The sequence below is a fragment of the Strix uralensis genome, chromosome 12 (assembly GCF_047716275.1).
Source record: "Strix uralensis isolate ZFMK-TIS-50842 chromosome 12, bStrUra1, whole genome shotgun sequence".
NCBI lineage: Eukaryota > Metazoa > Chordata > Aves > Strigiformes > Strigidae > Strix > Strix uralensis.
This window is the reverse complement of record NC_133983.1, coordinates 23,704,638-23,730,541: the sequence shown is the minus strand read 5'-3', so window position 1 is coordinate 23,730,541 and position 25,904 is coordinate 23,704,638. Positions and strand designations below refer to the sequence as shown.

The 25,904-nt window shown below is 50.5% G+C and overlaps 1 protein-coding gene across 8 annotated transcripts in view; it reads left to right on the top strand.

Moving 5' to 3' along the window:
- Positions 1-25,904, top strand: part of ANKRD11 (ankyrin repeat domain containing 11) — a 155,944-nt gene that overhangs the window by 83,908 nt on the left and 46,132 nt on the right. For 4 of the 8 annotated variants that reach the window (XM_074881188.1, XM_074881190.1, XM_074881189.1 and 1 more), the window contains one exon: positions 863-950. The exons of the other annotated variants lie outside the window; for them this stretch is intronic. The gene's annotated coding sequence lies outside the window, so the exon portion shown is untranslated. The remainder of the gene's footprint in view (positions 1-862; positions 951-25,904) is intronic. 8 annotated transcript variants of the gene reach the window in all.

Below are 25,904 nucleotides of genomic sequence, written 5' to 3'. Positions count from 1 at the left end.
CCATCCTGTACCACCCAGCACATGGTGCGGGAGCGGGGCACGTTCCCAGCGTTGGGGTGCTGAGGTGGGGGCTGTCCCTCTCCCGAGGCGGCTGGGCCTGGTGCTCAGGACGTGGCCTGACCCGGCGCGCCACGAGTCCCCCTGCACGGTGGGAGATGGGGAGGAAGGCTCCTGCGCCTGCTTGTTGCCCAGATCGCCCATTTCTGGGCTGAAATTGCCCCAAACCAGCTCCCTTTTCTCAGGTGCTCTGAGCGCGTCACATCTGCAGGTGGGGGCTGATGCTCGTGCACCCTCGTAAAGGTCTTAATTTGTTCAGATGGGAACTTACTATTTTAAAATGGCTTCGATTATCATACGGAAGGATTGTTTACTGGCGGTACATATGCTTTGCTGTCTCCATCCCGTGCTTTGCTAAGAATAGAAACCAGAGCATTACTCTGCGCCTCTTACAGCTGTGGCTGTTGAAAAACTGACTTGCCCAAATGGTTTGTATGTTTGTGGCTGAGTCGGCAATGGAGCTGAGGTTCAAAACTGCCACTTCTCTGCTCAAACCACTAATCAGCATTGCTTCTGAAAGGACTATAGATAGTGTGTGCAAGCTGATACTACAAAAATAAAGTTTTCATAACCTCCCTTTGGTTTCTGTAAATCCCCAGACATGCAGGTCTCTGCCGTTCTCTGTAGGCACTCACCAGGCCGTCCTCACTGCCCTGTTCTCACCACTCTATTTAATTGCAAAGGAGCCTTTTGGAGTAGCCTTTAAAAATCCCTATCACCGTTGCACTATCTTCATTAAATGAATGGGGCTGTTGTGCATCTGACAGCTGCCATTTTAATGCTGTGGTATTGTATTTCCTTGCAGGAGGCTCAACCTCACCAGGCAGATTAGGACTGAGAAAATCCAGGTTCCATTAGAAACCATTGGAAATGAGTTCCCAAGTTGTTCTAAGGTAAATCAATAATGCATATAATCTCCCTGGCTGGACTTAGAGACGGAGCCAACAGTTCATTTAACTGCTTTTTTTTTTTTTTTTGTAGAGCACTTTCAAAATCATTCCTGTTAAGACTTCTCGCTCTGAATTGCTGTTAGGAAATTCTCAGGCAGCATTTGTTTTTTGAGCACTGCCAAAACTTTGGTAATTTACTCATCCCCGTGCCTTGCGCCGGCACTCAGGTAGCCACTAAATTCCTGTGAGTTTGGGAGAGAAGGCTGCTGCTCAGTTTGCACCTCCACCCCCAGACAGACTGCTCCAACCCCGCATCTGGGTGCTGCGTCCTTGCTGGCGTGGGGTGAGCCCGCTGCTCGGCGTGTCTGTGCCCCCAGCCCCTCTGCAGGGGATGCGTGTAGCCGGGAGCGTGCTCCGTGCTGGAGGCAGACGCCCTTTACTTTGTTTATGACCCTTCCTGAGTGCTCTGTCGCGCCTCCTTTGCTGTTTTGCAGAACAATTCTGGAAGGAGACAGGAATTTGGTTACAGAATAATCAAATTGAGAAAGATGAATCCTTCTCAGCGTTGCAATAAGGTTTTGCTAATTTTTAATTTATTTGAAATCAGCTTTAATAAGCAAATTGTCCTTTCTCAGAGCAAATATTCCAAACTCATGAATCTTTCAAGTTAAATATGATAAAGGACCACCGATTTTTCCTTTTCTGTTTAAACTAATGCCCGAGTGAAGTGAGGAAGATGATTAGCTTGTAAATGAGCACAGGAATGCAGCCAGCTCCAGTGGCTTTCCACGCTGGCACTGCGGGTCTGGTCGGGATCAGGCCTGATGCTCTGCGTCTGTCGCATCAGCCCGCGCACGCGGGACGGCGCCTGTGCGAGCCCTGCTTTGGGCGGGCGATACCCAGTACTGCACAAAGCTTGGAAGGGCAGGGTTCCAAGTTATGCGGGCTGGTTTTGTACAAATTTGAGGTGATTCAGTGAACTTTTTTATACTAGAGAACGGCTTTGTGCCATGTGATAGCCATCTTTTTGATTCCGTAGTAGGTGCCTTGCAATGAAGTTTATCATCTCTCGGAAACTCAGACTTATTTAACAGCACTTGAACTGTCAGATATTAAAATAATGTCTCTTGAACCACTTGAATGGGATAAGACTTGGCTTGATACAGGGCTGTGGTCTTAGAGAACCTATAATTTCTCCTCTTCCCCCTGCATTGGTATTACTATCAGATTTTTCTTTTTAGCTGTGGCAAAGAGAAGATTGAGTCTCTAGAACATGATCTATTTTGATTACTAAAAATCTTAGCGCTGCTAATTTAGTCAGCTAGTACGATACGAATGTAGGTTCTGTGTGTTCAAACTGTTCTTGGTTTTTTTACTTAATAAGTTCTCCAGATAGTTGCCATGGAAATAATCCTGGATTCGGAGAGGATGTAAAGGTTCCGAAGACGCTGACGCGGTGGCAGCAGCACGTGGTCTGTGCGCTCCGGGCTCAGCCCCTGGTCAAATCCCAATTTTTTGGGGTGGTGCTGGCTCTGGGATGGAAACCAGCTTGTTCCTCCCACGGCTGTCCCAGTTCCCCCCTTTTGGAGTTTTGGGTGGAATTCTCCTGATTTTCATAGTGCAGAAAAGTTGAAGAAAATGGTCACTGCTAGTTTTCACTGCTTGAAGCTTAATTACCGTTTTCTGTCTTGTCTTTGCCTCAATCGTGCTAATGTGAAGGGGTTTGGCTGTTGCCTTTGCCCTACCCCAGCTTCTGTGACTGCGCTGGGGATCTGCACCGAAGTTGAGGAAATTTCTCCTGCTCCGCTCCGGGAGCGCCGGGTGCCACCGGAGGTGCCGGTCCCCGCAGCACGGCCCTTGTTTGTGCCGCGGAAGAACAAACCTGCTTCCTCTGGGCCCGCGTTTTCTTTTTCAACAACTTCCTTTTTGTGCAAACGTTGTGTTTTTCATGAAATTGCCGTGTGTTGTTTTCAGGCGCGATCGCTGTCGTTGTTTTGTACGTTTAAACCAAACCTGGGTACTTCTTGTTGCTTGAAATAAAACAGGCAGTCTTAATCGCAAGAAACTTCAGGTTATTTTCCTGGCTTTGCAAGACTTGAAAAATGCTGTATGATTTAAGCTGGAATTGACTTTAGTTTGAGGCATGGGACAGATATTTGATGCAGCATACAGGATATGTGAACCCCCTTGGTCAGGGGGGTAGGACCAGTGCAGGAGCTGCAAAAGCAGCAGCTCATCTTCCTGTGCCTGCTTTTTGCCGGAGTGGTTTCCTGGGGAAGCGTCTCTTGCAGCGGCGGAGACCCTGCTGCGGCTAAAGTTAAAATTTAATTGCTTTAATATAGCTTTTGGGCCAAACGAACAGCGCGTTTAAGAGCACTTCTCAGGTGTGACGAGCAGTCTTGTTATATTTAATTTGGGGGTGAACAGTGGAAGAGGCGTGTTGGTGAGTCGTAGGGACAAAGCCTTGAGAGCCACTTTCTGGCCTAGTGGGCTGGTACAGCGGACGCTGTCGCTTCCTCGGTGGGGAAGTACAGGGGATCAGACCATGGCTGTGCGCTTTTAGTTTGTAGCTGAAACAAAAATCTAGGAGAGAATTTTTCCTTCTCTTTTTTTTTTTTCTGGAGAGCTGAAGTGCGTTTTCTCCTTCCCCCTTTGTATTTACATACATTATTGAACAGCTCTTGCTGCCGTACGTAGGAAGACGTGCAGCGCAGCCTGCCCGCGTGTAGCACGGTAGAGATGGAGAACCCCCTCGCACCGCTGACACCCCACCTTTCACCCCCCTGAAGCACTCTTGCCCTGAAACGCTCCGTGTTTCGGTCATCCCGGCGACTGAGGGAGACTCAAACACAGATTTTAAAAAGCCAAGTCAGCACCTTAACGAAGATCACTGAGATCCCAGCAGCTCGCGGGAAGACCCCAACCTTCCTTTTCCAGCTCGGGGAGGGACGAGCCCAACCAGCACTCCTGCATCCTTTTACACTGCTCTGGGTGGATTAAATTAGCGAGCAGAGTGACAGCTGGGCAGGAGGCTGGGAACAATGCAGATAAAGTTAGCTTTCAGCGATGTGACCCTCTCCAGGCTGCGCGCCAGAAGACTATAAATAATTGATAGGAGCAACCACCCTCGCCAGCACGCTAATGTACAGCGCGGTTCATACAGCGAGCGGAGCTGCATTACCCATTACATCATCGCTGCTCTCCGCCTGGGCTCTCCTATCAGCAATGTAATTTTACTGCTTTTAAATAATAAATTGCACTGGGAGTTGAAATACTCCTTCGCCCCATTCAAGCCTACTAGGGTGTGCAACTACACAAATGAATTTTACATATGGTAAAATAAATTTTGTATCAAGCTTAAAAAAAAAAAATTCTTGCAGGAGGAGTTTATCCCCCCAGTCTCACCCCAGAGCGGTAACAGGGGTTTAGGGTATCAAAGGCAGACGGTTCCAGCTAGTGACTTTTGGTCTGGCTCAGTATCTGGAATGATTTTTAAGCTTGATTTGGGTTCACTGGCCTAAGTTCATGGGTGGTTTCAGGGGGTAAAGTTCTCTGGTGTTGCAAGTCAGAAAAATCCCCTTGGCTGTGGCCGTTTCCGTGAGCGGAAGGCGTGTGAGTGGCGTGCATGAGCTCTTGGGTTCCGCAGCACGGGAGCTTTCACTTTCAGTGGCTGTAGTTTTTAAACGGTGAAAAAAGCTTGATGTCACCCAAAACCTGATTTCTTTCCCCTAAGATAAGTTCTGTAACCTTTGTTTATCCACATCTTTGTGGGAAAAAGCTGAAATGAGCTTTGACTCTTCCAGGCTCTGGGGACAGGGAGGGATGGGGAGGGTCTCTGTGCCTGTGGGGACACTTTTTTGGTGGACCCTTGCAGTTTTTTTGCTCATTTGTATGGGTCTCCCAAGGATTTTGAAAATACAATTTAAAAAAAAAAAATCATATAACTGCTACACTAGAATCTGCAAGCACCAAAAACGGTCCAGAAATTGGGGAGATTGTGGTGCCCCATTCCTGTTAAGTCAGTGGTGAGTAAATGGAGAAACCAAACCGAAGAGCAGTCAGCTGTTAGGAGGGAAGAAATGAGTGGGAAAGTGTGGAGTAAGGACCTATGGTGCGTGACCAGAGCTCGCCGCGGCGGGACACAAAGGGGAAAGGCGCCGAGGCTGGTGCAACTTCAGGCGGTGGGACACGGTGCGTGGCTGAGGGGGGTGGGGTGGGGTGTGCCCGGCTGGGTCCTGTTCACGTCCGGCACGGCTGAGGGGGGTGTGGGGGCACTGAAATACAAACCATGGGGTTTTCGGTGTCGTGTGGCCGGACAGTGCTCCCAGGAGCTGTGCTGGCAGGTGGGCTCTCGGACGTGGTAATTTCAGTACAACCAGCCTTGTTTATGGGATGAGTAAAATGGAATGTTATCGTAGGAGATGGATTAATTTGTTGAAAGAAGATAAGGAACAGATTTAGGCTAAGGGTATGATTCAAGGTAGGATTAGAAACATGCTTTGACATTACAGGGCACTGGCACCAAGGGCTTGCATCTGGACGTAGAATTTTCTTCCGTGATCCCTCACCACAAAGCCTCTGCTTCGCTCAACGCTGAGTATGAAGTAGATGTTTGGGACCCTCTTCCAGGAGACATCTGTCCTGTGCATGCATCTTGCAAGTCTCAATCTGTGCAGGGTTACTGTGAAAACGGTGGTTTTCACACCTTCTACAGTAAGACTTACAAGAATTATTATTTCCAAATCAGGAAGTGAGCAATGTTGCAGAGCTGCATAAGAAAGCATAAGCTGCTTAGGGTGGATTAAAATGACTGACCGTTTAGCTATGCAATTAAATGGGGAGATGGTGTGATAAATCATGAGTAACTAGCTTACCTGTCCCGTGATGTTGTTTATCTCCAGGCACGTGTGAACCAGTTTCCACAGGGTGTTTGAGCATTTGCTTCTAAAGGCAGAGGTCCCTGGAAGGAGGGTGAATGTATGTGCTTTTTATACCATTTTCTGATGCTTCTTAGCTGTCCTTGTACAGTTCAACTGTAACTCTTTCCAGAAGCGTTCAGCTGTGTATCACTGAACAGGGCAGGCAGCTGTGCTGCTGCAGGGGAGCAGGGCTCCCCGGGGCATTTCCCGGGGGGTCCTGGGCTCCTCTGGCCCCAGGCCATGGGCTGTGAGGCCTGCGAGGATGCTGGCACCAGCCTTTTTGTGCCCTTCTTGAAGAAAGACAGCCAGTCTCTTATCCGACCGATACCGTAAGAGCAAGTGCAGCACCCACAGGGTGCCCTGTCGTGGGACCTAGTGGGAGTCAGGACAGGCCGAGAGAGTTGGGGTGGTTCAGCTGGAGAGGAGAAGGCTCTGGGGAGACCTTTGAGCAGCCTCCCAGGGCTTAAAGGGGCTACAGGAAAGGGGGGAGGGACTCTTGATCAGGGGTGTAGGGATAGGAGGAGGGGTCATGGTTTTAAACTGACAGAGGGGAGATTTAGATCAGATCTAAGGCAGAAATTGTTTCCTGTGAGGGTGGTGAGGCCCTGGCACAGGTTGCCCAGAGAAGCCGTGGCTGCCCCCTCCCTGGAAGGGTTCAAGGCCAGGTTGGACGGGGCTTTGGGCAACCTGGGCTAGTGGAAGGTGCCCCCATAGCAAGGGAGTGGGACTGGATGAGCTTTAAGGTCCCTTCCAACCCAAACCAGTCTGTGATTCTATAAAGGCAGGTGTTTTCCAGTGGTGCTGAGCTACATCAGCACGTGCTTCTGACAGGACCTTGTGGTTCTGGGGCAAAAGCCTCCAGGTGACGAGGTGACGCTGGTTGCCTCCAGCTGCTGAGCGTCGATATCCCTGCAAGGGTTTGCGCTGTTACCAACTTAGATTTGCAAACACTCTGGACACTGTTATAGGGCAGTAATGATTAAAATCTTTTAAACTGTGTGTTGGGCCTGCTGGGTGGTCGGATGACTACCTGGCAGCTCTGTGCTCGGCCGATCCCTGCGAAGGCACCCGTCCGTCCGGTGCGTCGCTGCTGAGGCTCTGACTCCCAGGACCAGTGATTTGGCGGTGCCGGGTTTGCTTCTTCCCACCCCGAGAACTCTACCTTACCTTCCCCCGGCTCAGCAGCCTCTCCCTCACCTCTCACAGGTATACAGCTTAGCAAAAGCATTCCAAATGCTTTCAGATTTTGGCCAGCTCCAGTTTGGAGAGCTGGCTGATCGGAGACGCGATGCTTGTGTGGGAAACCAGCTCAGCCCGTGCGAGGTACTGCTCAGCGCGTCGCTCTCCCAGCAGTGTGACATGGGTGATGGTGACAGGTCACTTCACAGCCAGACTGGAGCCCAGCCCCACAGAGGTGCTGGCTGTACCGGGGGGGACGGCAGTTCTCATGCTGAAATAGCAATCCAGAATTTTAGGCGCTCTCTGAAGATTTGACTCCAAAAGCTCTGGGGTGCACAAACTGTGAGACAAGCTACAGAGAGGGACTTCCAAAAATATGAAATAGACGATAAAGATGCCAGACAGACACCCTAGAGATCTGCCAAGGGCAGACTGCTAGCCCGAGCCTCTGCTCGTGCAAGAAGAAAGGCAGAAAATAGGCGCTGGTGCGGCACCTCCTCATGTGGGACGTCCATCAGCCGGGTCCGCGCCGGCTGACCCCCGCCTGCACCCTCCCCTTCTCCCCCTGCGCTTCTCAGAAACTTCAGCCTTCCCCTGCGTCTCACCTTACCGGCCGCTCGGGAAAGGGGCTCTGCTATTCTTAGCATCTCGGCAGAAGTGCTGCCGCTCCAGCGAGACGCACACAGGAGCCTTTGATAAAAGGAGCAGGGGAGTAACCATGGCAGTCTCGCTGAAACTGGTAACCATGGATTACAGAAATTAAAGGCATAAAGCAAATAGCAGCATTATCTTTGGTGTGGTGGTTTTCTAGTGAACAGAAGGCACTACCTGGCTTCTGCATTTAGGTGAGGCACTGTAACTTACCTGTAGTTAAAAAATAATGCTAATTAAATTAAAATGCAATAACGATGAACACTGCTGATCTCAATTCACTGAATTTCCTTGCAACTCTAATTGACAGAGAAAAAAACCCCAACCCTGTAGAGAAGAAAGGAGGGGGAATTTCTCGCTTCTGGCTCTGTGCTGCATCCTTCTTCTGATGCAGCTGTCAAGTTTGCAGTTGCCGTTTCCCTAGCCTTACTATTTTTTATTTTTAATGCGGGGTGCTTCACAAATAAGATGAGCTTGATTTGCCAGTGCCTTTGGAGGCCAACGTGCCGTGGGCAGGGTGCCTGGCAGGCCAGTAGCCGGGGAGCTGGCCCGAAGCACTGCCCGTGCTGCACCCCAGGGGCCTCGCCGACTGCGCGGCAGGCAGGGGCGGCACGTGGTGAGGGCCGACGCCGAGCCCCCTGGCACGCCAGACCCCCCCAGCTCCATCCTCCCCCGATGTGGAAGACACGCTGCGTTCCCCTTCCCTGAATGGTCTGAGGGTGAAGGAGCTGGGTGGCTTTGTGCTGCAGAAGCAGCGTTCCTCGGGTCCGCTTAGCATGCAAGCCGTGTTCTTTGCACAGCAAATTTTGCTTTCAAGTTCAGCGAGTGCTAAGACTCTGCGTAAATGGGCCTGCTAAAGATATTTTTTGACATTTGAAAATCCTATTAAGCCCGTTTCTCCCCTCGCCCCTCTCTCCCTCCCAGTGTGCCAGTTGAACATGGAGGCACTGCAAAGGTTTCTTTAGCCGGCCAGGTCACATCCTGCACAACAGGCCTCAGAAATATGGGTCACAACGAAACGGGGAAAACAAAAAGTATATTGTCCTCGTGTCTTACGCTGAGGGCTGATTGAGGGACTCCCTAAACGGACAGTTTAAGATCTTAATGAGGTACCAAACATGAGGTAATTCAGAATATGCCCCTTTCATGCTGTCTGCTCGCCCTTCCAGAAGTGGGTTCCTCCTGCACGTTCGTGCCTGATGCTGCTTTAACTCTTCTTTACCGAGGGCATGGGCCTGGCAGCACGTCCTCCAAGTGGAGTTTGCCACGGTTCCTCTTCAACAGTTCCTGCATGAGTCAGTGATAAAGCCCATGAGCACATAGTTAATTTTCTTATTTACAAATAAATCTCTTGAGGTTATTACTCATTGGCTTTAAGCACAGGGTTGTAGGTCGGAGCAGGTCTCCTTTAGCCTTACTTCATGCTGTGTGGGGTTATCTGCAGATTTTTCTCCAGGCTTTTTAAAATTAAATTTGAAGAAGGATTTCTATTAAATCCTTGTTTCTGGGAAATTTCTGAAACTGAGAGTAGCCTGCAGTGGGGCAATCACCAGTTGTGCTGGTAGGTGTGTAATTACCCAGGTTTTGGGGAGCGGGAATGCAAACAAGTTTGCATACATTGAATTACAGGCAGTGTTTTAATAGTATGTTTTTTAGGTCTTGGCTTTAATCCAGAATTTTTTCGTGCTATTATCCTCTATTTACAGCTTTCAGAAATCAGCTGATGTCACTGCACATATGTTTAGAGCCGTTGCTAAGGTGATTAGCTCCAGAATTCAACGCCTACGCAGTCCTGATGAAAGGCTGAGAAACTGCTCGGCAGCGTCTGTTCAGAGCCGTGCATTGTCGGTTTGAACTATTAAGAGCCATAAAACAATATTACCCAATTTTAGGGTAAATACGTTGGCCTTGACTGATAATCATGCATCAGGTTTTACAGGAACAGAGGCTTTATCTGGCATGTTTAACTAAGTCTGAGAACATTTTTCACTGAGAAAGCCTTTAAAATTACCCAGTTCCTGATTTCCATGAGCCTGTGCAGTGTTAGTGCATTCCAGGTTTCCTCTGCCTGCCGCCTCGGGAGGCAGCAAGTGGCAATCCAGGGGCAGCAATGCTGCCTCATCGGTGTCTAATGTCTGTCCCATCGCTCGGTAAAACTTGCAGAACACGCAGAGCCAAACCGTGGGGTGCAGCCCGAGCGTGGCTGCTCTGCAGCCGAAGGGGTTGCCCAATCTCCCGGTCAGCGGTCAGCCTCTCACGTCAAACTGGGAACTGTCCCGAGACCAGCGCAGTGACTGGATGCACAAGCCTTGCCGCTGCCTTCTCGGCTGAACAGAGATCCCTCCCAAGAGGAGACAGCCAGCTGCCACCTCAATTTCCACGTTTTCCAGCTTGCAAGGTGCGATGTGCTCCAACAGAAGTGGGAGAGTGTCTTCTCGAAAAGAAATTAAAGTCATTTACCTTCCTCTACCTTTTTAGAGAATGGGGTCAAGTTGCCTTTACCAGCAGGGCTGGGATCCTGTTACCTGCCGGGCTCCTGCTTTCAGTGCAGCAGAAGAATAGAGTTTATTCATGGCAGAGAAGCCATGAAATACAATAAAGTTGCCCACAGGCTGCACCAAGAACGGGCTACCAGAGCGTTATAGGTGAAACTCCTTTTCGGTTGAAGTCGGTGCGTGAAATGCGTATGAAATATCTTCTTTCCAGTCCGAGGTACTTCAGTGTCCTTTAAAAAAATTAAAAATAAAATCTACCATTTAAACTGTGAAAAGATGTGTATTGTATATATGTGTGTATACATTGTATATATGTAAATGTACCAGTCATCTCATGCACAGTAGGTATCTTAGATAATGATAAATATTTTCTTCCCTGAGAACTCACTGTTCTCCCACGGATTATTTTTTTCCTTTCCCTTTTTTTAAAGGATACTGGCTAAGGCTTGACCTAGTTTGGCTGTCATCACACCGTGCAACAGTGCAAACGTTCACCTGACATAGCTACCTATATTTTTGTTCTATAGGCTGTACAAAAATAGCCACGCATGGCGAGCAGCTGTGTGCGAGTAGCAGCACAGCATGTGGTTTTGCAAGGACCAGGGCTGAAAAGATGGTTTTGCTCATTCCCTTCCCTGATCTCTGCGTCGGGGGCTCTCTTGGTGCGGGCAGAGGTTGGACTTGGTCACTGGGAGGGGAGGTGTTAGTCTACAGAAGTAAAACCTCGTTTACAGCTCCTGTCCCCCTCTGAAACGAGGGGGTTTGGCTGAAGGAGCGGGTGTGCCAGCACCGCCGTGGGAAGCACATCCCTGGGTAGCTAATTTTAGCGTAAAATATAAATCGTGTTAATTACTGACTGTGAGAGAAACACTTGGATCAGGAGCGTGCAAAGGCACTTGCACCATCTCTCATCCGCCAAATCCTCCGTAGACTGAAACACGTTTGTGTGTTTCCAGGGTGAACCGGGGTCTGTAGCATTCGCCGTACGGCTGCACGCCGGCACCCCCTTACTCTTGACGTAAGAAATGGCTTGTTTTCCTCCAAAAAACGGTTTGGTTTGGATGCGTTGGCTGGGAATGGTTGTGGTCTCGCCGCGTGGATTCCCACACGCAGGGTCTGTACCGACCCCCTCGGTTTCCAATGAAGGACGAGAGCAAATAGGTTGATGCAGCGCATCATCCTTCCCCCAAGCCTGGCTCCCGAATTGTTTTCGGGCCCCTTCCCCACTCCTCCTCCTCCTCCAGCTTTCCTGTCCTGGGCTACAAAGATGTTCCCAGGGCTTGGGGAGGGTGAATAGAGGTTGCATAACCCGGCTCCCGCTCCATGGGGCCGAGAGGCCGGGAACAAAACCCAGATTACAGCCTTTCTCTGCAGAGTTGAAGGGGCCAGGGGGGACATTGATATGCAGATCCTGTGTGTCGGGGCACCGCGGCGGCATTGTTTTGAAATGTCCACATGTAGGGTTCATGAAGCGATATAGAAAAGAAACTAAGTGAAATATTCTGTGCTGGAGCGTGGTACGGGAAACACCACGGTGATGTAGCAATTTTCTAATACAACCCTATTTCCAGGAGGCCTTAACTACTAAATTGTGCTGTTTATATAAAATTTTCACACTTTCCCAACCATCTGATTTTCTAGGGTTCATATCAAGTGGATTTTTTTTTTTTTATATAGGCTCTCCTTTTGCAAGAATGACATTAAAAATTTGGAAGGGATGTCTGAGTGACTTTTGTTCTGCTGTCCAGGCTGACATTCACAAAAGTTGTTATCCGATGCCTTTTAAACAAGGTGCTTGTGCTTCGCCCTCTCTTTTGAGCAGCACAGCACCATTCGAGTGCACCCAGCTCCTCCTGCGCACCCCTCAGCTTCTGGCAGAACAAGTGGCTTCCCAAGGCGCTGCCTGTACTGAGCAGCTCGGACGAGTGACCCGCCGGTCCCATAATGCTGTAAAATGTAGAGGTGAGCCCTTTATTTTGTTGTGACATAGGAATGGCAGTGTGTGTATGCCAAACCGCAGGAAAGCGCTTTTCTAGACTGAAACTTGGTGTGAGCTGCAGGGACTGGAGCCTATCTCATAACTCTGCAGAGTTAAAAAATGCTCTAAACCAGAAGGAAAGTTGGCAGGCTTGGTTGGGCCGACCCGTCTGCTCTTGTTGAGTTACTTGCTTGGAGTTTGTGACTTTGATGTTCTCGTTTCCTTGCACAACGAGCCGCTGCTAACAAAGAGCTCGAGAAACCTTGCAAGGATGCAGCAGCCAGCTTGCTGGGAGGACAGGCAGAGCATCCATGCCCTCCGCCCAAGCTGTGTGCCTGCGACAGGCCCTGCCGGGGCTGCTGCCAGCCGCGGGTGAAGGCGAGAGCTCGAAGGCTCAGTAAAAGTAGAAAAGAGTTTGTTTTTTTAAAAAAATATATGGTGTATTGAGACATGTTACTGTAGTGCGAGTAGCTGACCTGCCTGCTGCTCCTCTTAGTGGTGCCCATGCGGGATCATGTTGTGCTTTGTCCCCGGGCAGTTGTGGGCTCAGCCATGAGCTAAGGGGTAGAAAGAGGATTAAAGCAGCGAGAGTCTGGGAAGCAGATGGGGAAGAGCCCCAGGTACATGTGGCATGTGATTTAACCACCGACTCCTCTATGAGGAGGAGATGGCAGCTGGGTGGTAGGTTGCAGACATGGAGCTGAGTGGGTTTTGAAACCCAGGAGGTGGGTTTTGTGGGCTGGTGTTGGGAGCGAGGGGCAGGGGAAGCACTGTCCTGTCCTTTCGATTTGGTTCAGCTGCTTCAGAGAGCAGGACCCTGGCAGCGACAGAGCTGCCAGAGCAGCTTCCAGGGTCGGCTCCTGGCCTGGCTGGCAGGACCATTGCATGGACACTCCTGGAGACTGATCATCTGCAGTGGCTGTAGAAAAGCTTAAAAAAAAAAAAAGAGAAATAGCTGAAGTTTTATGTATGTAAGAGTTTTAGGAATTGTACCTTAAATAAATGAACCGGGTAACCAACTCATAACTCCAAAATGGCATCATGTGTTCTGCTGTAGTGGAGAAATCTGTGGTTTCTCCGCTGCTTTTGGAGGAGCACAGGCGTTCCTTGAACAGAAAGGTCAGCCCTTCCCAGTGCTGCCGTGCCAGTCCCCTTCCCGACATCTGCAGAAAGAGGGAAACGTTGCACTTGTTCCACCATTTCTAGAAAAGTCGTCTGTCCTGCTTTCAGCCGGGCTTCTTTGAGGAGTGTTGGGTTGTCGTCGTCTTAAACCTGGTCCGGTGCTGAGGCATTCCATAGCTCCTGCCATTCCCGGCCTACTGGTGTGTGTCTTCTGGGGGGGTGGGGTTGCGTAGCCATGCACACCCTCCTGAAGATACGAGCTTTTATTCTGGGAATCCAAATATAGTTCTGTGTGATCAATGCTCACGAAAAAATCAAGTAATCCATACTTGGGGCAAGTCCAGGGGTTTAAATTCTTAATAGCCTTGTTCCCGGGCTCTGCAGCATGTGCTGCGCTGAATACGTTTTGAGAGTCAAGGTCTTTGCTTCTGATGGTTTAATTTGGACAATGAGTATCACTTAATAGTAGCATTTTATTACATTCGTTTCACTCTTACTTTTCAAAGAATTCTTCTGATGCATTCAGGCTCCTGCCCTTTGGATGCTAATGGACTTCTGCTGAGATTTTGTTTTTGTTACTGCGTAGCACCAGGGCTCCCATTTGCAGGGGCTTGGTATGAAGAATGCTCTGCCCTGAGACAATGCCTCCATTCACAGGCCCTGATACAATGGGGGTGGAACAGTTATAATGTAAATTAGTATGCAAAGCCCCATCCTAATCAATGCGTTTTGCTGGGTGTCTGTGCACTGTGTGTACCACTCCTGCAAAGTGCTGAGTTGTTCCTTCTGCACAGCCAGACCGTCCTGCACATTTCAGTGCGAAAATAAATGTGTTCCTGAATCAGTTTTTAGAAAGCAAGAAAAAATTCCCAGTTCACATCTTAGCAAGAATGGAGCATCTGCAAAAATCGTGGTAGAGGGAGACCAGCTCTGTGTGATGTCCACAGCTAGTTTTGCCCGTCCTTTTTGAAGTAAAAACCACTACAAATGAGGGTTGGTCCTGGCCTATTCCATCTGTGTGGGCTGCTGGAGCGCAGTGCCGGCGATGGGGAGAGCAAAACGTGCTCCCCCCGAGACAACCTCCCCGGCACTGCGCGGCCCCGGTGTCTTTATGTGCGATATTGCTCTTCTTCCTAAGAGCTGCAGGTAAGCATTGACCTGCAGCAAATTATTTTTGCAACCTTTCATATATTCTTTTGTCCGTGCGTGTTGTCCCTGACCATCACTAACATCTTAGCAGCTACATGGCAGATGTTTTGTTTGATGGAGTGATATCGGCGCTGTGTTGTCCTAGCCTGAAGTTAAGCATGGCTTTTAAATGCACTTCTGGCAATATAGTTGTGCAATTTAAAATGTCAAAAAAGGAGGAGTTCTTTGGACTGACCTGCACAAATCCAGCAGGTTGAAACTTTAACTTTCCTAGTCTATAACCAACAAAGCAATTGAGCCTGAGCAGAGGGAAAGCCTGGCAGAGGATCTGCAGGTGTTCAGTGGCGATGCCTGGGGAGAGGGAATCATCCCAAAGTCCAGACTGGGGGTCTCGGGGAGAAGCAGAAAGATCAGGAGCCCTCAGCAGCCGTGTGTGTGCTCCCTGTTGTTTTCTGTGAGTGCCGTGCTGCTCTCATTGCCCCAAGCCAGCTCACAAACCTGCCTCTGTAACAGATCGTTGCTGTTCAGCGACAGCCAGGCCTGGAGAGAGCGTTTGGGCCAGTGTTTCTGCATCGCTGTAGCAGGGTAACACTGCATATTAGGGGAATTTGCAGAAGCTGGTACTAGAGGAGCTCTAAGTAGAGGCTGTGCATGAAGTAAGCATAAAATCCCAGAATTTATAGCAACCTTTGCAAAGTGTCATCATTGAGAGCCTGAAACAAAGCTCTGATGCGCTGGGAAATACCTGTATCTTTTATGAAAGCAGTGTATGGTTCTCCATTTGTTCCTTTGATAGCACCTTTTGATCTAATGCCAGAGCCAATTAATCCATCACAAAGTGGGGAACAGAGACTCAGATAAATCCTTGCAGAAACAGGGAAAAAAGGCTGATGGGGGAGCATCTTCTGCATGGCTCTAGCCAGGCAGGATTGGTTTGTTCGGCCAAAGGTTAAGCCTGCCATCCGGAGGAGGATACCAGATTCACTTAATTCGCTGTCATTTATCCTAGCAGAGGACCAGTGTAGCCACGTTTTGATGGAACTCCAATACTAAAAATACCAAAAATCCTGGTATCGTGGGATGCGCTGCATGCAGCCGCTCCCCTCCTGCGTGGTGTAATAGTTGAGGCTGGGCACTACGTGGAAACAGCTTCCCTGCTTCCGTGGCGGGGCTGGCTCCGGAGCAGCATGGCCAGCCCCGAGCCACTCGCCTCTGGGCCACAGATAATCTCAACCTGGATAATCTGGCTATGGAGAGCTGGGAGCCGGTGGCATTAGTGAACCTCTGGGTTTGGAGGTTGCCGGAATGACCCAGTAGTGCCCAGAGCGTCTGCTGGAGAGGGCCGGGGGGTGCTGGGGTGTCAGAGACATACCATTGCTTGCAAAAAATACCGAGATCGGGAAACACACAGTTTGTGCTTACACCCTCTGGTTGGTACCTAAAGTAAACAATTATGCTTTGTGTTGTAAAAGCTGCTTTTAATCTCTTTCAATCTCAGTCATGAGGCTCGAAGGTGAAAGGGTTTATAGAGACCAGAATGAATCAGGACTGTCCCCTTCAGCACCGGGAGGTCACGCTGAGTGACACCATCCTGGAATAGGCAGGCTGTGTGATCCAACGTGCCGGGAGGTGCAGGAGGCCGCTCTGCTGCCTGCAACAGCCTCGGGAAAGGGCTGAAATGCAGCGGGACGGGAGGCTCCAGAGGTCTGTGCCTGGTGGCACCAGTACAGTGCGGCAGGGGTACTGCTGGACGGGTTTGTTAGTGAGTGGCATTTAAGCCAGTTGTGGCTGATGTCTGACCTTAAGGAGTCTTGTCACTCATGTTATTTTCTGTGAAGGCTTGTTTGACCTCTGTCGAGTGACAAATTAGCCGGGTTGGAGAGTCCCACCACACTGAGTGACCTTTCTGAGCTGCAGCTCTTGTGAACATACCTCGATGGTGTCCAGGCACTAAGCCTGGGAGCACGAGGGGGTCTCGGAGTTGTGTCAAGGTGGTGCTGGTACGTGCTGTCACCATCCTGCCTCTCCAGCCACCGAGAAAAATGAGGCTGCAGGATGTTAGCAGTGGGTTTCTGTTCTGGCTGCGACCCTGGTTGCTGCCTGCTGCGCTGTGGTGTGCCAGCACAGCGGAGGGAAACCGTTCTGGCAGCAGAACTGGGTGTAAAAAATTGCAAAAATGTTTTAAAGCTGAATAAATTCCTTGATCTGCTTGGTGGTGAGCAGTTACATTGGAATGGTCAATGGAAAGCAGGAAGAAGCCGTAGCGGTGTTTCATGAAAAATGGTGTAAACCACTATTTCACTGGAAAGCAGATAATTGTCAAGAAAATAGGACAGGAAGTCATGACAAAGGCTGAAAAGTGTATTGAAAACTTACAGCATTGCTGTAAGAATTGAATATCACAGTGAGGTCCCCGGGCAGGGACTCTGGTAGGAGCACAGAGCCGGGGACACGAGGCTGGAGGAGGCATGTGCCATTTACTGGAGATGAATGAGAGATTGCTTGGGCTGTGTCCTCATCTCAGATGAATAAGTAAATAACAGGGGTCTGACCTTTACTGGGTGTCGTGATGCTGTTTGCAGCCTGTGCTCTTGTGTAAAGGCCCGCTCTCCAGGATCAGCAAACTTAACTCTCCAGTAAGATTTATTTTTTTTAAGTTTTTTAAGGCTTCCTAATGGGCATAGGGTATGCCATCAGGGGTGAGTAGCAGAGAAAGCATGTCAACATTTCTTTTTTTTTTTTTATTGTCTGAGAGAATTTAGCACTGAAAAAACCATAAAGCCTGTGGAACTCAGAACCAGAAAATTTCAGAGTAGCAAAGAGTTTTAGAGTTTGCTAAAATGAATAGACAATACCACTTTTTATAAAACATTGCCAGGTGTAATTTCTACACGGGGGCTACATTCAGTTGTCCTTCTCAACCTGAGCCCGCCCTGAGCCCTTGGGAAGGAACTGCATTTCAGAGCATGTTGTGGGGTAATTGCCCTGAGAGTTTTCCTTGCTGTTCATCTCTTGGACTTTGTGGAACCATTTTCCTTGCTGTCGTTGCATAGAAGGTGGGTTTGGGGGCAACAGCAGTCAACGAAGCCCCTCCGTGCGCTGCAGGCCAGGCTGTGGGAGCTGCTGCGGAGGTTTCCTGGCTCTGGCAGTTGGGTTTCTGGTGGCTCAGAGCACACTTACCCCAGCTCATTAGCTGCTGCAGCGAGGCAGTTCGGGGCGGTGGGGTAGAGATAGACTTTACCCCTACAGTACTGAGGGGTTAACATTTTCCCTTGAATTTTAAATAAATTGCTTTATATTCAGGCTTGGTTGTGACTCACACCCTCGGTCTGATGGCAGCAGCAGCGTGTTTAACTTGCACTAAAATGAGGACAAAACTCGGCTCTAAGACTTGAGTCACGTGCTAAAGATGCAAAAGAATAAGGATGGGAGAGAAAACCAGCCGGGTGAAGTGCCCCGACCCAGCGACTCCCGTGTGAGCAGCCAGCTGGGAGGTGGGGGAGCCTGCTTCCAGCTCCGGAGCTGCCGTGCTCCCTGCACACACACACATGTGCTTACGGATGATGTATTACGGCCCATCGGAACTAGGAACAGGTGCTTGCTAACATCAGAAAGTCAGAAAATTGCCCTCTTCGTGGCACAAGGGTCTTGCCTCTGTAAAATGTTTAGTGTGCCCTTACAATGGAAGAGAGTGGAAATGGGGTTGTGGATGATTTTTGATTTCACATTGACTTTGACTATGGAAAACTGTACTGCTGATTTTTTTTTTTTTTTAAAAAAACAGCAAGCTGGATTAAACATGCTGGTTAAAGCTATTCTTGTAAAACCATGTGGGCACTTATGGGTCCAGCGGGGTGCGAAGGTGCAGAGCAGTAATGGGAAATCCGTTTCAGGAGGTCTGAGGGGTGAGGGGGAAAGGAGAAAATAAAACACAAACCCAAGAAGCTTGTGCCAACGGAACGGGTGACTGGGCTTCAAATCCTTGTACTTTTGCTTAACTTAGTGAAAATAGGTTGTGACAGTGTATGGCGCATACAGAAACAGCGTGGAAATGGAGGGGGACGTGAAAATGCCTTTGGATTCGGTCAGTGGAGACCTCTGCCTGTATAGACGGGCAGGGAGGTCTGGTGATGTGATAGGAATGGAGCCTGTAGGTCCCATATGAATGGAACCTATAGGTCCCCATACGAGTGGAGCACATAGGTCCCACGTTGAGCCACTGCTTCTCCTCACTCATTAGTGGTCTGTGGTGGGGTGGGAGGAGGAGGAGGAGGAGGGCTGGGGAAGCCCTTGAAGGTCACTGCGCTCCCGAGCTGTTCAGGGTACTGAGACTTGCTGAGCAGCACACCGAGCCCCTTAGCCATTAGAGGAACATGAAAGACTTTCTGTGCGGATCTATTTATGTTTATATTCTCCAAAACATGGCGAGTAAAAAGCTTTTGGAACCGCTGGGGAGTTTGTTTCAAGTATTGTAGATACGCAGCCTGCACTTCCCTTCTAAAAATAAGAGGCAGGCAGAGAGGGCCGGAGCACGGGGACTGCCGTGCTTTGGTGACCGTTTCCAGCAGCACCGAGCAGCCCGCGGGGAGGGCGGCAGGGCCAGGGCACGGGCCAGGAGACCCGTCTCAGGCTTTCTGCTGCAGCAGGTATCTGTGCTGCTGGCTCGGGCTGCTCCGTCCCGAGGCTGTGTCTGCGCCGAGCCGAACGCTCTGGTGGGAGCAGGTTTGTACAGGATCCGCGTCCAAACGGGGCTCTGACTAAGTCAGTTCGAACCCCGGTGCGTGCGTGCAGGCACTTTGTGCTGATGCCAGGCAGGGTTTTAAAATGTGGCTGCGTTAGCTACCTTGAAAAACATCTCAGCTTATTACTTTGAGGTCCCTTTTAAAACAATGCTCACACAACAGTCATTTTAAAGTGAAAATTGAGCTGCTGCAGCAACCAGTGCATCTGAAATCCCTGACAACTGCCTTGTAAAGTAATCTTAAAGCCTATCTGTCTTGACAGTGCCTCTTAATGGCTTACTAATAATGCTTTAAGATTGCTGGCGCTCTGCCACAGCCCTGCTGTAGGTTCGTAGTGGTCTACTATGCTCTCTTCCAAGTTGAGATCCCCTCAGTTTTCCATGATGAAGCTAAATCCCCCCAGCCTGGGCACCTCGGACGGTATTTCCAAGTGCCCCGTTGAGGGGAGGCAGCCGGAGCAGGCAGGGAGCGATGTCCTCAGCTCCTGGCACAGGAGCGGTGCATGGTGCAGTGTTCAGGACTATCTGTTGTGGTAGAGCCCTGGATTTGTTATCACCTATCACCATTTTGTCTTGGGTGAAATAGGAGCTACTAGGATTTCTGAGAATTGAGGTAATTGCATGAGTTCCATAAGCAAAAATTCCAGCTCCATAAACACATATTTTGCTATGACGTGGGTTTTGTGCCTGTCGGTATGGGGAAGTGGTCGCATAATCCAGACATACAGCACTGGATTAAATTATTGTGTGCTGCAGGGTATTAAATCTCAGGTTTTGCTCTCCTGTGTGTGTGTGGGGGAGAGGGATTACCAGTACAGACCAGCATGGCTGCTAAGATGAAGGATGTTTTTGGAGTGAAATAGCAACCAGAACGTTCAGTGCATACCTGGGCTTTAGTCATCGCCGAAGAAGGTTTCATGTACAATCCTGACAGCTCTGCGAAGGGGTGGGTGCCTCCAGAGCCTTTGCGGGGGGAGAGAGACGTCAAAGCAAAAGCAAATGGAAGCCAAGAGCTTTGCCGGTGAAATATTTGAGTGGTCAGTTTTACTTGGTAAACATTTGGGAGAATATGTAGGTTCAGCCAAGCATATGAAGAATTCTTGGGCTAAAAAGGGAACAAAATGCAGCATAAGGCTGGGTTTTATATTTAAAAAGTACTGGCGTGCTGTAAGCTCTAGCAAACAGGCAAGTGCCAGGCTCTCCTCTCCGGCCAGTCTTTCCTCCCACTCCCCTGGGGTTAACTTATGCCCTGTTAATAATTACTAGAATGTACTTTCAGGCAGGTTATTTGTTTTCCCTCCTCATGATGTGCAAGAGCGGATAATGAAATTAATTTGCACACTTTGTGAGTTTGCAAAGCTGGCTTCAGCCACGTTGCCACGATACTGCGCGGGTGCTGGCGGCTCCCAGGGCTGGTGTTTGCACAGCCGGGGCAGTGGGCTGCTATCGTGGGTAAACAGAGCTCGGGGGGAGATGGGATGTACCCAGCCATGAGAAACACTCCCTCCAAAGCCAGTGCGGAGCGTGCGGGCTGTAAAACCCCCTTTCCCAGAGCAGGTAAACAGCCAAACAAAGCCCTGAAATTCCAGCGTTGCTCCTGCAGATTGTGGAGCTCACGATACCGCCGCTCGGGCAGCCCAGGAGCCCACTGGTGAATTCAGATGTCATATTATACCCTTGTCTTTAAGTAATGAGTCCCGTGTCCTCCAGCTCGAGGTTTGTGGTACGCAAACCAGGGTGTTTTCCGGGCGCGCTGGGCAGTGCTCCTCAGAGCTGGCCAGGCTCTGCGGGGCTGGTTTCGGTTAGGAGCTCGCTGGTAAGGCTGCGTGGTCTGCGGAAAGCTTTGGGGAGGTGGCAGGGCTTCGCCGCGCAGAGGGTGGGAGCTGCAGCTCTCGGTGTTTTCCGTCTCCCTTGCCATTGTGTGCGGCTGGGGGGCAGGCGTAGACCTGGTTGAGCCATCTTCTGCGCCCTCGTTCACCGCGCAGTTACGTGCGGTACGGGACTGAGCCAGGAGCACGAAGCACCGAGACTGTCGAAGCCTGACACTCCTGTCCTGCTCTCGAGGCCCCCCAGGGCCGAACTCCCTGGCACCGCAGCGGGCATCTGCCACCCGGTGTGGGCTCGGCGTGGCCGTGTGCCAGGCCATGTACCGCCGTGCAGCCCGGGGCTGCGTCCCAGCTCGTGAGCAGGCTTAGTCCTGGGATCGCCCAGAGGCAGGTGGTGTGGCGCTTGGTGCAGGGTTACCGGGAGGACCCAAAACCTCCCCTTTGCCTGCTGTGATCCTGATGAGAGCACATGTGTGCTCTGCCAGGTGCCAGCCACGTCAGCCTGGCGCAGTATGGTATTATTATATAAATAATACCACTCCGGTTGCACCATTCCTACCTGTACCCTAAGGATTCACACTCCAAGGCTTGGCTCTACGGGTCCCTTGATGCATTTTTTTGATCTATCTGCAGACTGGCTTTGGGCTGCTCTTGGGGCAGAGCCTGCCTTTCATTTGTGCCTTCTTTTTTTTCCCCCTGGGGTCAATAAGCCCGACTTTGATCCCTCCCTTCTCCAAATTTTGCTACCGAGCGCCATGTTGTCAGCTTGGGCTCCTCAGCCTGGGGGAGGCAGGCGAATCCAGCACGCAGCTGGGAGACAGACCTTTCTTTTTTAAGGAAGACGAGGAGGCGGCAGAGAATCTGAGGGTTTTTTTTTTTCCCCCCAACTTGCCACACATATGTTTTGTCTGAACGCTGCCTTTTCGAAGCTGCTCGGGCTCCTGGGCGAGCCCCGGTGGGGATGTGCCGTGGTGCCGGGGACATCTGCAGAGCCTCACGCTTCCCAACGCCGCACGTGTCTGGTCAGATGCTGAAACACAGCGCCAGATACTCTCAACTTGGCTCGGCTTTCAGCAAGTGTTTAAGCAACAGCTTTATAACAAATTGTCTTACAAGAGGCCTCGTGTACGTGTAACTTAATTAGACCCAAAGTCAGGAGGGGCTCTCATTTTTTTTTGAAGGGTGGGGGCCCATGTCCTTACGGAAACAATCTGTTAAAGCAGTTTTACAGCTTTCCATCACTCCCGCTCTGATGACACGTTCAACAATAGCTTTGTAGGGAAAATTGAATTTCTGCTGTGCAAGAATATACTCATTTTGGTAAATGCGTTCCTATGTCTTTATACACAATAGATCACCTTCAAAAGCACTGTAATTTGAGAGATGAAGATGGAGGAAGAAGAGAGGAGGGTTGCCGATTTGTGGAGAATTAACCGTGATTTGATTCCTGGCAAACCAGCAGCAGGGTTGCGTTGTGCCCAAACCTTTCCTGCCGTCCTCTGGAAGAGGATGGCCACTTTGTTCTTATGTGCATAGGGCCGGGGTCCTTGGCAATGTGCTGAGCGAGGCGTGAGCCTCCTGGCACCGGCGCAGCCGCGGGCAGGGGCCTTGCTGGCATCCCCAGCAGCAGAGGCACTGCTTGCTGGACCAGGACTGGGAAAACTGGAGGGGGAATTTGGCTTCTGAAACAAGACGAGCAGAAGCGACGAAGGTAACAGGCAAGGTGCTTCTCCCCGTACGCCTGGCAGCTGGCAGTGGAGGGCATGTGGTTTGCTTGGAGAAGCTCACGCTTCGCTTTTTTCCGCGTTGGCTGCAGCACGCGGAGCCCCACAGAAGCCACAGCAAGCTTTTTTCCTGTCGTACAGCTTGTTAAATAGCAGCGTGGTGGTGGTCTGTCGTCAGCAGACGCACAGCTCCAGACGGAGCTCTGCTTTCCAGCTCGGGCTGAAATAATCTGGGAAATCCACTGTTCTTATCAGCGTGTCAGGGCTCGGGGAGCCACGGTGGCTTTTTAAGTAGCACGAAAAGTGTGGTGACAGTTGTGCTGGGAGGGGGAGCAGCGGTGCCTGGAAGCATTAACAGTTCAAAACCGCGTGGAGCCAGCTCCGAGAGCCGCACCGCGTGTGTGGCTGCCCCACAGCCCAGAAATCTGGGCAGCAGACCTTCCGCTTTCCCGGCCTGTGCCGCCGCACAGACCTTTGAAACCAGCAGAAGCCTTTCCCCCTCCGTAGCCCGGCTGTTGCCCGGCATTGGCTTCGTGCCGTGCTTGCTCTGTGATGCGTGGTGCGTTCATGAGAAAGGCTTCCTTGCCTGACTGCTGCCCTGGCAGAAAACGGAAACTTTATACGGCCTAGACATTTTTTTCTGCCTTTCCAAGTTCCTTCCGTGCTTGCAAGCTTCCCAGTTTAATGTGAGCTCTGAATCAATTTTTTCCGTATCTTGAGGGAGACCGTCGCATGTTTGTTTTGCTGGGAGGACAGTGGGTTTGCAGCTTTGCTGCGTTGGCCTGCGCTGGGTTTTGGTGGTGATGGTGGATTTGGCTGCTGCACCTCGTGGTGGAAAGTGCTGAAGGTGGGAGGTCTGGCTGCTTACGGCCCCAGGTTGGTCACTGGAGAAGAAAGCTCCTTCAGAGCAGAAGCTAGCTTAGGTGCCTCAGATATTCTCAGATTTGGGGTTTAGGAGGCTGGTTTTCCATAGCCCAGTGCATGAAGCCTGTGCAATATCAGTTGGAAAGGGCTTCCAGGTCGCCTGCCCCGCTGCTGCTCCAGGGCAGGTTCTTGCTAACACCAGCTCAGGTGTATTATCCTTCCTATGTGTCTCCAGTGATGGGGGGTGAATAAAACTTTGAGCGATGTGTTAATAGAAGGCTTGAGAGGCTAACGTGGCACTTATAATACCTGTCCTCTATAACTGAAGTCTTATGGTTAGTCTGGAAAGTCAGAGCATCCAAGTTTTCACTGTCTTCCCTTCTCTACTGAAATGATGCTTAAAGGTTCTGGGTTTTTCTGGTTCTGTGCATTTTTTTAAAGGCCATCTCCATTCAGTTCTTGCACTGTCGTTTAAAAGCTGCCATAGCATGGCAAACAAATATCACTTTTGCTGCAAAGGGGTTTGTATATGGATAAAACATCAATCTCAAACCCACTGGCTTCAGTTGAAAAGGATAAAGAGGCAGATGGCCAAAACAAAACTGCGGGGTTTGCAGACCCCAGATAAGAGCAAATCAGTGAAGTTCTGTGTTTGCTTTTTCCCCAAAGCCTGATGCCTTCAGGGCCCCTGCCTGGAAAGGGGCGATGGGTGGGATTTGTTTTGTTGCCTAGTCCTTGCTCCTAAATTCACCAAAATATTCCGGAGGTTCCCATACTTGGAGGAAGCTCTGTGTGTTTGCAGCAGGCACGAGGGTGCTGGGACAGGGAGAGGGAACCTGGGAAGAATTGTGCAAGAACAGGGAAGAAGAGATGTGTTTTGCTGAGATTACTGTGGTCTTTCATGCTCACAGCTGGGAGATGATGTTACTTGGCTGTTGCAACATCGTGGACTGAACACCAGTTTAAACATCCTGAAGAATTTCTTCAAATCCAACAAGGCTTAAGCAGGGCTTTTGTTAGGGTGTAGCTGGTGTCCCAGAGCCTGCGCTGCCTGAGGCTGGTGGTGGCAGACTCGGGGGTCTCCTCGGCTTGAAGGATCCTGTTGCAATGGCCGTGGCACCTTTTGCAAAATATTTTTGGTTTCTTTATTTCTTACGTAATTAACGTTGCTGGGTCATTGTCTCCTCTCAGGTTTAAGGGCTTGTTTAAGTTACGTAGGTTTCTTTGTAGTAAGAGCTGGTCTTTGTCTTATACTTCTACATATTGAAGCATGTAGCATGGAAAACTGGGCAGGGCTAGAGCAAAAGTCTTGTTCGGGTTTTACTGCAGTGAGTATATACGTTATATATGTGTGTCTGTCCGTGCATGTGTGTGCATGTGCATATGTATATACAGAGAGATACACTAGGAATACGCAGTGTTTAATTAAAGCAGCCCAAACTCACAGGACCTGGTCTCAATTGGCTGGTAAAATCTGCCCGCTGCGCCCCGGCCCAGCTGCGTCACGTCAGCGCAGATACCAAGTTCCCAGAGGCAAACAAGGCACAAAGTTATTGGTGATTGAGCCACATTAACGACAACGCCTGTGCTAATTGAGACGGCTGAAAATAAGCACAAATGCATTCTGCTTTCTGTTACCTTCCCCAGCCTTCCCTTGCTGCAGCTAAGCAGCAGATGGGGCTTGCAGGAGCCGACGCGAGCTTTCTGCAGGAATGATGCTCACCTCGCGGCCTCCCCTTGGGACAGGTCACTAGTGCCAGGAGTGGAAGGATGGAAGATGCGCAGGGGGGGAGCACGGAGGAGCCCCAGCCCGGCCGAGGAGGGAGCGTGCCAGCAGCCCCTGCCAGCCTCCTGCGCCGGGGTCCCCGGGCTGCCACCGGGACGGCGGGGAAGGTGACGCAGCTCACTGCCAGGGCACCGTCAGTCGCTGCTGCTTCATCTGTTGCCCTTTCGTTCGCTGCGATTTAGCCGGCATCAAATCAAGGACAGCAATGGTTGGGAATTGTCTGTGCTGACATGTTTCTCCATCTTGCAAATTGGGCCCGGCTCGTTTTGGGGGCTTGGCTGACGCTCGTGAACCCCGTGAGCTGCACTTGAGCAGAGCAAACCGCAGCGAGCCGCAGCCGTAGCTCCCTGCCAGGCATGGGGGGGCCAGAGCCCAGCTCCCCAAACTGTCCTGGGATCGTGCAGATTTATGGTGTTAACTTTTGCCAGAATAAAGCAGCCCTGGGGAATCCCTGTCTTCCCCCACGGGTGGGACCTTCAGGACAGGCCCTCAGTGCATTGTGTGAACCGTGTGTGCTGTGGAG